At 38.4% G+C, this 14,359-nt stretch overlaps 1 protein-coding gene across 1 annotated transcript in view; it reads left to right on the forward strand.

Annotated features, from left to right (window-relative positions):
* The window catches only part of GTDC1 (glycosyltransferase like domain containing 1), a 334,720-nt gene extending 320,664 nt beyond the window's left edge, over positions 1-14,056 (forward strand). The window contains exon 14 of the mRNA XM_044242544.1: positions 14,020-14,056. The gene's annotated coding sequence lies outside the window, so the exon portion shown is untranslated. The remainder of the gene's footprint in view (positions 1-14,019) is intronic.
* The last annotated feature ends 303 nt before the right edge of the window (positions 14,057-14,359 follow it).

The following is a 14,359-nucleotide window of genomic DNA, read 5'->3' on the forward strand; positions in this document are numbered from 1 at the left end:
CTTAAATATATCTTTTAATAAATATTGATTAGTTCAAGAAAACCAGAAATCTAGGGAAATGTCCTCAATGAAACTAGATGAGAATATTATGTGAACCTCTATTTTTAAGGCATTCCAACTAAATGTGTCAAAACTCTAGTAATGTATGTTTATCGGTTATGAATGTTATGTAAATCTATTATTTTATATAGGAAACAAAATATTCAGGCTGCTTAACAGCAGACTGAATCTCAGTGACATGAGTTTCTAATACCCTAATTCCAGACGTGCTATGACTCACAGCAGAAAACAGCAAAAGTTAAACTGCATAAAATCAGAGGAAATCACATATGCAACACTTTTTATCTGCCCTGCCCATTTATTAACATGTTTCCCAAATTTTCAAAGATTTAAGCATCAAATGTTTTACCATACTTAAAATACCTGCTTCAAACTGGGTTGGTAAACTTGAAGAGTATTTATGCATTGAAGCCTTAGTTACAGGTTTGTACAATCAGTATCTGTAAATGTAAGTCAATATATTTAGCTATTTGTTTTAATTTTCAGTAACAAATGTAAAATACCTTCCATTATGCAAAGTGCAGATGGAATTCAACGTTCAAATTTACTTTTCTGAACTTGTATTTTAAGTTGTCTGGTTTTATGTGTCCTCACTAACGACTCTGCACACACACAATCAAACCTTAATAGATTCTTCTTTATCAGTTAAGAATGTGTTCAGCTGAAAGTAACAGAAAGCTGAAAACTTGGCTTGAACAAGAGAGGCTTCGTTATATTCCTTACCAAAATGTCTGGAGGAAGGTAGCTGCCGGCTTTGGATCAATTGTTCACAACATCAGGACAGATTTCAATACATTTCTCTTGCTTCTTTCCTGAGCTATATTGTCTTATGGCTTCAAGATGGCTGCTACATGTCTACACATCAAGAAAGCCAAAGCTTGGGGCACCTGGCTAACTCAGTGGGTTAAAGCTTCTACCTTCAGCTCACGTCATGATCCCAGATTCCTGGGATTGAGCCCCACGTTGGGCTCTCTGCTTGGCAGGGAGCCTGCTTCCTCCTCTCTCTCTGCCTGCCTCTCTGCCTACTCTGTCTGTGATCTCTGTCTGTCAAATTAAACAAACAAACAAACAGACAAAACCCCAGAGCTTTTGCAGAAATCGTGTGGGCCTTCCAACTTTGTCTCATTGGGTAGATGTGGGTCACATGGCCTTTCCAAGCACCAGGGTGTTAAAAAAGAGACAGTAGGCCCAAAGTAGTCTCTTGTGCTAGCCCCACATAGCAAACCAAGACTTAATATCTAACCTAATCGTAGTTTCAGTCTCTCCCCAGAATGTGATTTTAAAGCAGTCAGTCTGGGGTTACGTGGTCAGCATCAGTGAGGGAATCTGTATGATAGATTCCCTCCACCCACCGTGGAAAGGGAGCCTTATCTGAAATAATCCGCTCTTTGCTAATAACTTTTTTTTATCCTGCTTCCTTCCACACATAAGAGTATTCCATTTTGTATAGCTCATCAGAGCTTCTTTCAGTTTGCTGGATGGGTTGTTGCCTGATTCAGGAATCATTGAATAAAGTAAATTTTACTCAGTTCAATTTGGTTTTTAGCAAAGGGTATCAAAGAAGTATTGAAATGTGCATATTGCCAAGCTGACCAAAATTGGTATTCTCTTTTTGAAAGAGGAATGGTAATGATGGCTATTGGGGAGTCAGTTGATGGTGCCTTCCACAGACTCCTTTAAAAACAAACCCTTGGGCGCCTGGCTGGCTCAGTGGGTTAAGCTGCTGCCTTCGGCTCAGGTCATGATCTCAGGGTCCTGGGATCAGGTCCCACATCTGGCTCTCTGCTCAGCAGGGGGCCTGCTTCCCTTCCTCTCTCTCTGCCTGCCTCTCTGCCTACTTGTAATCTCTCTCTGTCAAATAAATAAATAAAATCTTTAAAAAAAAAAACCAAAAACCCTTTTCTGATTAGTAGGCATACTAAAATTAGTGAAGTCCAGTTGTGTAGATGGGGGGAGGGAGAGGGTATGAGAAGGGACACCGTAGACTACCTCTTGCCCTCACTTCTCTTATTACCTCAAAGTATCATGGTCTTTTTATTTGATGAAGGAAAACTTAACAAACATTCAAAATCCTTCATTTTATCCGTGATGAAAAAGAGAACTGCAAGGGAGAAATCAACAATCTAAGGTCACAAAATTAGTGGCAGATCTAGAACAAAATCGGACATTTTTTTTTTTTAAAGATTTTATTTATTTATTTGACAGAGAGAGATGACAAGCAGGCAGAGAGGCAGGCAGAGAGAGAGGAGGAAGCAGACTCCCTGCTGAGCAGAGAGCCCGATGCGGGGCTCGATCCCAGGACCCTGAGATCATGACCTGAGCCGAAGGCAGCAGTTTAACCCACTGAGCCACTCAGGTGCCCCAAATCGCACATTTTTTTAATTTGGTCCAGTGAATTTCTTGTGTACCATACCATTGTTTTTCATTTGTCTGCCTTTTGTTGTTGCATAATTTGTCCTAAGGGAAATTAGTAATTGTGGCTGCATTGAAATCTCTCTTCTTCTCAGTTGTTCTCCACATTGAGAATCCTATCTTTTCCAAAAGGAATTCCCCAAATTATTATTTCTGAAATTTGTTGTAACAAAGTTATAGAAACATGATGTAGGCTAATGAAATTTCGGTAAGCGTTAGTCCCAATTCCATACACCTTTACTGTGATTCACGAAATGGTTGGACTTTCTATGATTTTAAATTGCATTTATGGTTTCTATTAACTGTGTTTTACTTTGTAATTTTTCTATTCCTATTTAGATAAGTTGCATTTCCCTTTTCTGTCATTAAATGGGAGTCATAATTTCTATTTCTGTTTTTTGATTTTTTTTAAACAAGCACACTTGACACATTTAATTCCAAACACTACACTCTTCCACCATCACTATATTATTTCACTTCCTTTTATATTATTTCACTCCACTTTCCTTTGCTTTGTATCCTAAACTAAGTCATTATATTTTTACTGCAATATTTAATTAGATTTACCCACAAATTTACTAAATTACTCGATTACTGTGGTTTGTATCTCTCCTTTCTTCCGGCTCAGTGTTCTTTTTACTGAAGTGCATCCTTTAGTAGTTCTTTCAGTAAGGAATCTGAGAATGGTCAACTCTATCAGTTTTTATTCAAAAACCTCTTTATCATATTCTTTAATTATATAGTTGATCTGAATATAAAATTTTAAATTGACAGGTTTTTTTTCCCCATCATACTTTCGGCTATATTATTCCATTTTCTGCTTGTTCTATTTTTATTGATGAAAAGTCTGCTTCAGCCTAATTTTTGTTCTTTAGGTAATCTGAGTTTTCTTTCTAGTTGCTTTTAATATGTATGTATTTTTAAGTTTAGCATTATTTATTCTACTATGTTGTACCTAGATATATATTTATTTTTATTCATTTCATCCCTCTATAATTCTTATTAGATATAAGTTTGACCATGTCCTTTCCTTCATGTCTCATAGCATTAAAAACTTGCATTTGTTCTCCTTTCTTCTGTACTAATTGGAGATAATTTCCGTAGAGATGTCTTCTGGTTTAGGCATACCTCGTTAGCTATTGAATATCTCATTCATTTTAATGAACATATTTCTCAATCTCTTAAAGTTTTTGGCTAGTTTTCAAATTTGTTTTTCCTTTTTAAAAAAGTATATTTTATTCTTTCATTTTTATAGCTTTTCCTACTTTAATCTATTTTATCATTCTAAACACACTATTTTATAAATTCTTATATTTTATTACACTAAAGTATCAAGGGTACTAATCTTTCTGTTGTGTCTTCTGATTCTCCATACAGAAACTTATTTCCTTGTATGGCATGTCGTTTTGGCATAGTGGGCTTTTCTTCACTTTAAGAGTATCGAGCCCGCCACGCTGGGTCAGTGTCCCTACATCTAGGTTTAGGATTTGTTTTTTGTTGGGTTCACTTTCTTTTTCCTTCCTTTTATTTTCTTCCCTTCCCTTCCCTTCCCTTTCCTTTTCTCTTCTTTCTTTTGTAGTATGTTCTTTATTTGAGATTTTCAAATTACTCAGTGTAGGTGCACACTTGCATAGCTCATCTTTGAGGGTCTACTATTTGTTGAGAATTTACCTCTTCCTTTGCAGAAAGCAGAAGCACATATCCTTGTTGCTTTCTTAAACCAGTATCTTCCACACTTACTGTGGTGTCAGATCTATGCTTACCACTCTGACCACAAATTTCTTCTGTATTTCAGAAGCAATTGTATTTTTTTCAAGCTTAACTATGCATTATATTTTTGTTATATTGTATCTAGCATGCCCACCAGTCCGCAGAGAAATACTCGTTTGTGTTACTTCAGCTTGCCATGTTGCTAGAAACAAAAATCCTGTTATTATTACATTAGTAGTACGTTTTATCAAAATACTGTCAAAAGACTGCTACCATCCTTATTATTCTTGCCATTTCTACACCATTTCAGAACAGAATCATATAGCTGCTCCAATCAAATCCTCAATGAATCTGTGTTGCAATGTTTTCATACTGTTTTTACAAAACTGGTTTCCATATTTTAGATTATGCTTATAGCATAGAGATAGAACAAAATAATTTGTATGGATTTAGAACAGTCACACACTATTTTGAATTCCTTTAGGCAAAGTAACATCAGAATTTCATCCACAGAGTTCTTAAATATTATTTTTTCATCCATTCCTTTGAGATCCCCATTTTAACAACATTCTCCCTTCTCCACTCCTGTTGTAACTCCCAAAGGGGGAAAAGATGAGAGGAAGGTACTGAAAGAATTTGTGAGAAATGACAAAAAGGAAAATAAATATGTAATAAATTGGCAGAAGACGGGAAGGAAATAAAAAAGATTAAAGGGTAAATTTGCAAGAGTGGAGAAAATAAGATGGAAATGAATAAAGAAGCCTTGGATAAATGACAAGAAGGTAGGGGGACTGGGATGGAGAAAGTGTTATGCATTAGGGGTCATGGGAAGAGGAAAAGAACAAACATGGTTGATGGCTCCTGGGTGCTGGACAGAATACTAGGTGCTTTTTATATCTCACATAGCACCACCAAATGTGTGAACTACGAATGGTTATGTTATTTCATTTGGTAAATCTATTCAGTCAGTGACATTAAGTAACTCACCCAAGATCGGAAGAATGAGTAAAACCCAGAGTCAAAATTCAAGCCCACATCTTTGTGTTTTCACCACAACTGGGGCAGAATTGGAACCGTCAGTCTCCGCCCTCCTTGTGGAGCACAGGACAGATGCCCCTGCTTCTTTTCTTTGCTGGTTAATTACATTTCTGATTAGTAGAGGACAAAGGAAAAGACACAGAAGAGAAGCCTGACAGGGTTGAGAAGGAAATGGCTGGGAGAAAGGAAGATGATTCATTTGAAGCTCTTTGTCCCCTGGAAATGTAATAGGCCTCCTAGGAGGAGCCCCTCGGTGTCTGCAGGGACAGCTTGAGCCTCGAAGAAAGCATAACCCAGAGGTGAATGGGAACAGAGGAGCTGAAGCATTTTCAGACCTCCCTACTTGGGCAAGCTGCAAAAAAAGTCATAAAGCTCTTCAACTCCTTCCTCTCCATTCAGGCTGTTATATACTTGCCTGTCCAGTATTGCCCTTTAAAATCAAGCCTTCTTTGAGAGCAGTGAATTCACCAGCTAGGGTTTCTTCAGCATCTGTATGGTGCGTAGGATCCCATGTCATTCTTGTTTAAGACGCAGCGCAACTTAAATAGGATTTGCTGCATTACTCACCAACTCCTCCTCCCCCCAAAATATAATTGTTATAAAACAATTTCAAGACGAAATGATTCCTCTGTTCCCACCGATGATGCTATATGTAACATCCGCGTGTTGCTAGTAGTGGCATGGAAGTCACGTTAGTGATGTGGTGAGGTAGACTCACCTTGTCACTAAAGTTCAAAATATCACAAGTCCCTTCCTTTAAAAAGAAGAAAGAAGAAAGACAGAAAATCTAAGTATTCTTGCTAATTTTTATCACCATTTTCATTGCATGATTATTTCCAGAGATGGAGATAAAGGTCATTTCTAATCCCCCAATTCTAGTTTAGTGTTATCTCAAATCATCTCTTGATAAACCCATCATTTAAAATGGTTTATTCTAATTAGAGACAAGTTTGGGGTTTTCAATCAAGAAAGAATGAGTGTTTCTTTCGGTTCTCTCTTAGGTGCCTGTAGAGCCTGCTAAGTATTTCAGAGGAGGCCGGGCCTCCCTCCACAAATCTTAAATTGCCCATGCTTTTGAACTCCCTTTCTCTTTTAAAGCTACCTGGGTTAAAAATTAAGCCCCTACAGCGAAGGGCACCTGTATTTGTTCCCCCTATTATGCAGTTGTACTGAAATGCTTTACAGCTGTCTAAATTAGCATAATTAAATCCACATCAATTAAAAACCTCAATCACCTCTCTCCCCTTCACATGTAGATGGTGACATTTGTCTAAGGTGGGAAATAACAAAGGAACTTTTTAACAGTTGAAGATCTGGCTGAAAAGGAGGGTAATAGGATCGAGGTATTGTCCTGGGTTCACCTTAAGGCTGGGGACAGTGGTCAGCCGGAGCTGCTGGACCCAAGGAGTCTGCAGTTTGCATTTCAATGCTGCTGGCACGGGGCCGGCCATTAGAGATGTGCATTTTACAACAGGCCTTTCCTTCTATTGCTCTTTATCCACCAGTAATGAGGGTAAACAAAGCACCATTGTGACTTTGGGGATGGTGGTTGTTTTTAAACGGGGGAAGCCGGGTGACCTCAGGATAGCGACAAGACTACACCGTGTGGTGCTGGCAAAGAAAATTCCTGGAGATGAAAACTGACGTGGGGTCCAGGGGTTAATTTCTGGAACAGACAAATTTGCATACAAATGAAAAATGATGGGCTTTCTGTTCTCCTAAATTTTCAATGTCATCAGCATCAAACAGCAGCCCCTGCTCCCTTGCCGTTTGAAGAATATTCATTACTTTAGAAGAGTCACCTTGTTGGTGTTCAACTCAATGCAGGTCAATGACTTCATTTGTGAAACTTAATCTGGAGGGTGTTTGGGGTGCATTTTTGTAATTCTTCCAAATATGGCTTAAATGATACTTGTTTTTAGAATCCTAAACTTTTCTGGAAATACATTGAGTGCCACGTGGTTGACTACTTTGAGCATACCTTTTTCACCCTCTTGAGTTATTTAACCACATTTAGTTGACCGTTTCTTTTGACAGTATTGCAGAGGATAACAACTTGCTGTGTGTTTAGTTAGTGGATACAGGACATAGGACCTGACAATACTTACTAATTTCTCTAAGGCACCTGATATTTTGCCATTCTTATTCTGACTTTTAATTGTGGTTTTTTTTTTCATATTTGAAGGCTTCTTTTGTTTTTTTAGAGTAGTTCTAGGTTCTTAGCAAAATTGAAAGGAAAGTATAGGGAGTTCCCATATACTCCTTCTTCCCCCTCCACACAGACAGCTTCGCCACCCCCCCCACCGTGATCAACATTGCAGATGTGTATCAAAGTAGTATGTTTGTTACCACTGGTGAACCAACCCTGACACATCATAATCCCCCAAAGTCCATAGTTTACCTTAGGGTTCACTCTTGGTGGTATATGTTCTATGACTTTGGACAAATGTATAATGGCATGTATCCATGATTGTAGTATCATATGATATCACAGGGTATCATACATATGTAGTTTCATATAATTTCATTGCTCTAAAAATCCTCTGTGCTCTGCTATTCATTCCCCCTCTCTCTTCATCTCTAGCAACCACTGCTTTTCTACTGTCTTAGTAATATGCACTAAAATTTCCATTGTGTCTTTTCATGGCTTGATCGTTTGCTTATTTTCAGTGCTGAGTAATATTCCATCGTCTGCATATATCACAATTTATCTGTTCACTTACTGGAGGACATCTTAGTTGCTTCTGGTATACTTTTTTGGATGACATCATTCATACCTGCTCATTATATGTAATGAGCAGGTATGAATGGTATAATGTTAGAATAATAGAAGTATGAAGAAGAAAAAGAAAATTACTCCAAGTTCCAGGATGCAAGATGTCTGCAAGTTGCTTTATTAGTGTATATGTTTCTTTACCCTCTTTTCCATGCTCTGTTAGAAATTCCCAGCACAAGGAAGGCAAGGATGCAATCTGGTGCCTGTAGCAGAGCTGACTCTCCTTATTAGCTAAAGCTGCTGTCAAGGACATCCTGCGAGGGTCAACCTTCTCATGGGTCGAAGTCTCTCTCCCTTCTCTACTGCACCACTAGTGATCCCACTAGAAGACCCCAAACAACTTCCTGAAATCCCTCAGTCTTCCCTTTTCTACAATACAGATCGCTCTAGATGTTGCTGTAAATGCGTAGCTTAAAATACATCAAAATCCTTACTTAAATTTTAGGACAATATTGAAATGGTTACATTTGTGTAATGAAACAAAAAATATTTCCCTCAGCTCCTCAGCTCTTCAGAACTGCAGGAGGCCTCCGTGGGCATGCCTGACTCTCTGGGCCCTTCTGATTTGCTTGCAATTCCTGTGGGGAATAGTTAGTGATACTTTTTATGGAGTCATTGAATGCTTTTCCGCACTTTACTTCTCTCTAGTGGGTAAGATGCCTCCTTGGCAGTTTATTGTTGTTGTTGTTTCTCTCTCTCTGTAGCATTAATAAGAAAGAAAAGAATAAGGCGTAAACTTTCGAAATCTTATAAAAGGAGAAGCTCTCATTTTTAGGATCTAAAATGATGAAGAAACCCCTTATAGGAATAGTAGCATCAAGGCAGCTGAATTGCTACAATTCATAAGCCATAAAAGCAATACCATCGCACGCATGGGGATAAAATATATCTGCCTGAATCCGGAACGTCACATGCATATATAATCCAGTCATATAAATCTCTGGTGTAATGAGTACCTTTAGTGTATGTTAATCGATCAGAACTATCTTTAAGTTTTTCATTAAGTTATTTTTATTGCAATTATGACTTGCCAGAGGACTTTTGAAGTGATAAACAGAATGTCTCAAGGTCTACATGTCCTGTTTAAACAAGGACTTTTATATTGATTCTGGTCTGTTTTTACCTGACCTCATGGAGCAAGTATCGCAAAGACATAATTAGAAAATTTGGTACAATATTTCGCCCTGGTCGCTGTGTGGTGGAACGGTTTGACTGCTGAGTAACTGAAGCTTGTTTGCATCCCAGTGTGTAGCGAAAGGCAAACTTCAAAGAAAATATTCTATCTCCCAACTCCAGCTCCCGAGAGTCTTGGAAGTACAATACAGCAAGGCTTAAAACTCCCTGCTGGGGAAAGGGCAATTTGACACTGAAACTACTGTTAAATCACTATTGAAACACTGGTTTGCAAAAGGGTTCTTATTAGATAAATATAGTTAAAGCCTTAAAAGGCACAAGGAAAATACACCCAAGTCACAGGGAAAAAAAAATGGGGGAGAAAAGTCTTTGAAGTTGGACAGTATGTGTTGACAAAATTTGGAGATTTTTAAACATGTATCTACACATTTATTTTATAAATTGTACATAAGACTGGCTCCTTTTCCAGTGCAAAATCAAATATTTAGATTTGCAAAAACCTATGGAAGCCAGATTTTAGACAAAAAGGGATTTTTTTGTCAGACTGTCAGTCTCTGAATTTCATCACAATCTGTTCAGCTGTTTTTGTTAGAGGCAGGCGTAAACCGTACTGGGTAAGTGTGTGTTTGTATTTATTATTAAAATGGGGATGCTAAATCCTGCTTTCCAACAGTCTTCATGTTCTTTAAGGCTCTGTTGGTCACAGAGAAGCAGACTCACCAGGTCCACATACAAGAGTCCCGTGCAGAGTGGGAGGGAGACGGGACCACCGGCAAGTGCCCTCGACTAGCATCTTCATGGCAAAACATGATTTTGAGCTTTTTTTTTTTTTTTAAAAAAAAAAAAAAAAAAAAAGAGCTGGCATTGTGCCTCATGACTTTTCCTTCACCTGTATGTCCCGATTCTTGCCTTGAAGAGGGATAGGTAAATGATTTGTCCACAGCGGATTGAAATGTTTATTGAATTGTCATGATTCCTTTATCCTACCCTCTGTACTGATCTAAACATAAGTGGTTGGGATGACACTTTCAACATCCTTTAGCATACATGTGTGCGTATACACGAAGATGGCGGTACAGATCAGGTACAGATCAGTACAGAGAGGGTGGTACAGATCAAACTTGCATCACCAGAAGATAGGACATTCTATTAAAGAACCAGCCAACCAACAAATACCAAATCTTATAGGATCACACGTCTATGGAGCTCATTCTTCTGGCAGCTAGGTCTTTCTGGTTAACGGCTCTGGATATACAGAGTCGCATCTAGCAAAAAGGAGATTGAAGATGACATTACTGCTTCTGAAGTAAATTTCTTTACAACAGAACAATCATGTAGCATCTGCCTTTGGCTCAGGTCATGATTCCAGAGTCCCAGGATCGAGTCCCACATTGAACTCCCTGCTCGGTGGAGAGCCTGCCTGCTTCTCCCTCTGCCCTACACCCTGATCATGTTTACTCTCTCTTTCTCTCAGATAAATACATAAAATCTTTGAAAAAACAAACAAAAAAATAAACAAAAAAAATTTTAAAAAACCCCAAAAAACAAAAAACAAACCAAAACCCCCAAACACAGGATGATACTACAGTTGTTCCTAACTAACAAGTGACTATGGCAGAGTAAACATTTGAGATCTATTTTCACATTTGAAAGATGTACAAAACTTTTAATTGAGTGTACTACTCTGTTCAGGCTGCCATAACAAAATACCACACACTGAGTGATTTAAAGAGTATTTATTTATTTATTTATTTGACAGAGAGAAATCACAAGTAGATGGAGAGGCAGGCAGAGAGAGAGAGAGGGAAGCAGGCTCCCTGCCGAGCAGAGAGCCCGATGCGGGACTCGATCCCAGGACCCTGAGATCATGACCTGAGCCGAAGGCAGCGGCTTAACCCACTGAGCCACCCAGGCGCCCCTGAGTGGTTTAAACAATCAAAATTTATTTTCGTACCAGTGCTGGAGGCTAGAAGGCCAAGCTCAAGGTGCCAGTAGGGTTGGTTTCTGGGGAAACCTTTCTTCCTGCCTTGCAGACAGCACCTTCTTGCGGTGTTATCACATGGACTTTCTTGTGTGTGAAGGCAGAGAGAACTTCCTCCTATAAGAATGCCAGTCCTACGGGATTTGGGCATACCCTAATGGACCTCCTTTAACCTAAATGACCTGCTTAAAGGCCCTATTTCTAAATATAGTAACATTAAGTGTTTGAGCTTCAGCATAGGAATTTGGCAGAGGACACAGTTTCATCCAGAACACTGAGATAACACAAAGGCTCTCCGGAAGTCTAGGTTTCTTTGTATCTGGTGGGCTTTTTTCGCCAATTCAGTGTAAGAGTAGTATCCACATTCTGTTTGGAACTTCTGATTTGTAGTTTTATCCATTTCTGATTAGTAACACATAGTAAAAATGAATGCTGTTGCTCCATAAATGTGGTTTAGCAGACAAATTATTTCTAAACATGAGATCTTTGGAGAACAGTAACTGAAGGTATTCTTGGTGATTAAAAAAGGTTGAGAGGGTTTGGAGAGACTATTACCTGCCTGAAGAGGTGAATTCAACTAAGTTTCTTGAGATCACTTCTAGTTTTCGGGTCTAAGAATCTATGAATTTAGTCACACACATAATACAATTTCATCCCCAAGAATGAAGAATAGTATGGCATAAAGAACCCAGTGAAAGACACCAAAGCAGTCTTCCCTTCAAATTTTTAAGAAGTATGTATTGCTGCTAGATTTACAAAGACTACTAAAATTCCTGAGCCTGGCTGTGTGTACCTGTGGCACACACTGCCTGCCTGGATGCTGTTCAATCCCATTTCCTGTTTCTGGGCAGGGAGACGCCATTTCCCAGCTTCCTTTAGTTTGGGCCATGTGATTATGTCCTGGCCATTCAGGGGTAGACGGAAGTGAGATAAAACACTTCTGGAACTTCCCGGCAAACCATCTCTGTGATCTTTCACAGTTTCCCTTCTCCTTTGAAAGTAACAATGGAGGTCTTGGGTTGAAATGACATGATACACAGAGCTTGGGTCCTGTAGTCACCACTGGAAAGAGGCACCCAGGAAAACTCTCTAACTTTTGGGGAACAAGCAATAAATTTTATTGTGTTAATCCACTGAGGTTTGGGGTTTTTTTGTTTTTTTTTTTTGTTTTGTGTTATTTTTGGTGTGTGTGTGTGTGTGTGTGTGTGTGGTTTTTTTTTGTTTTGTTTTGTTTTTTATTTTTTTGTTACAGCAACTAGCAGTGATTGTCCTTACTAATATGATGCCAAGGACATTTAAAAAATTTTATTTTTTTTGAAGATTTTATTTATTTATTTGAGAGAAAGAACGCTCACAAGCTGGGGGAAGAGGCAGTGGGAGAAGGAGAAGCCAATTCCCCACTTAGCAGGGAGCCTGATGCAGGGCTTGATCCCAGAGATCCCGAGATGATGACCTGAGCTGAAGGCAGAAACTTCACTGATTGGGCACCAAGGTGCCCTTATAATACTAAGGACATTTAAAATTGGGACAGCAGACTATGTTATAATTATTTAAAGAAATATACTACTGAAAATATACTAGACAAAAAATACAGAATTTCTAATTGTTTTGAGAAATCAAATGAATGTATTTGCTATCTGGTAGCTTTTGTCTCCAACATCAACAAGATTCTGACCAGAATCTTTTTGAATCAACAATTAATTGTCATTTGCCACTAGGGGTACCCACAAATCACAATAGGGCTTTAGGCTTCCACCTGTTCACATCTTCGATACTATTGAACATTAGGAAGCGCTTTTAAAAAATGGATTTAAAGGCACTAATCAGATGCCACCTCACCTCCCTTGTCCCCTAAAATACATCTGGTGAGAAGTCTGTATCTTCTGAACTCCATTCTTCTGGAAAAACAATAGTTCAGTTCAGGGGTGGCAAATATATTATACCTGATCTGTGTACTCAATGAGTTTGTAGTGGTTGGGTTGTGAAGGACTCAGAGGTGGGACCTCAGATCATTGGAATCATCTTTGTCTGCCAAAGGCCAGAACATGTGGGCTTGAAGTGCCTGTGTCCTGTACTTGCCATCGCTGGCTAATGCTGTGTATCTAAATAGTACATTTCTGCCTCCATCTGTCTACCTCAGATAGGATCCAGTCTGGATGAAAATGTTGAAATCTGGGTCACTCTAATTTGTTGGACTCATCTCCCATTACCAGTGAGGATGAGACTGCATAAGCTCTGGTACCTAGAGTCTAGAGTTCACAGACAAATTAATAGATTCCACAGACAAATATACTAGACAAATGATGGTTAAGTGTTAAGAAGTGAACTTTACCATGTATCATTGATGGGAATGTACATTGTGACAAGTTTTCTATAGTATGATCTAGGGACATGAATCAAAATATAAAATAGTTCAACACTTTGATTCAGTTATTATACTTTTTGGACTTTACCCTAAATGAACATTTACATACAATGGTGTCAGTTGTAGCCTTGGTTTTCATAGCAATATTCATTATGAAAAGATTGGTTAAATAAGTTATGACACGTTCACGTGATAGAACGCTATATGACCTTTGAATAAGATAAAGTAGACCGATATGCCACAAAAAGCTGTCCATGGTACAATGTAAAGTGAAGAATGCAAGTTGTAGAATAATGTATATTATCTTAATTTCTCTAATATGCAGTTTATAGAGTAGTATGTATGCTCTTCTGTTTTTATATGCTGGATATAAGAATATACTGGAACTACATATCCCACATGTTAAAAGACAGTATATCTGTGGGATAGGATGGAAGCAAAGGGTAAGGCATGATCTAGGTAACTTCACATTACATACTTGTCTATGTGTTGTTCACTTTTTTTTTCCAATTAGCACATATTACCTTTTTTTTTTTTTTAAAGATTTGTTTATTTATCTTGAGAGAAAGAGAGAGAGCATGAGAAGAATGGACCAAGGAAGAGGGAGAGAGAAACTCAAGCAGACTCCATGCTGAGGGCAGGGCCTGACATGGGGCTTGATTTCACACCCCTGAGATCACAATCTGAGCAGAAACCAAGAGGCGGTGGCTCAACAAGCTGCACCATCCAGGTAACCCACACATATTACCTTCTTATTAGCAAAAGTAGTATAATCATTTTATTTTGAGTGGAATAAAAGAAACACTAAAAGCTGATAATTCCTGCATTTTCTTTAAGATAAAATTCCTAAATGCAAGAATTTAAAAACTCTTCTAGAAGATGC

The sequence above is a fragment of the Neovison vison genome, chromosome 3 (genome assembly GCF_020171115.1).
Source record: "Neovison vison isolate M4711 chromosome 3, ASM_NN_V1, whole genome shotgun sequence".
Taxonomy (NCBI): domain Eukaryota; kingdom Metazoa; phylum Chordata; class Mammalia; order Carnivora; family Mustelidae; genus Neogale; species Neogale vison.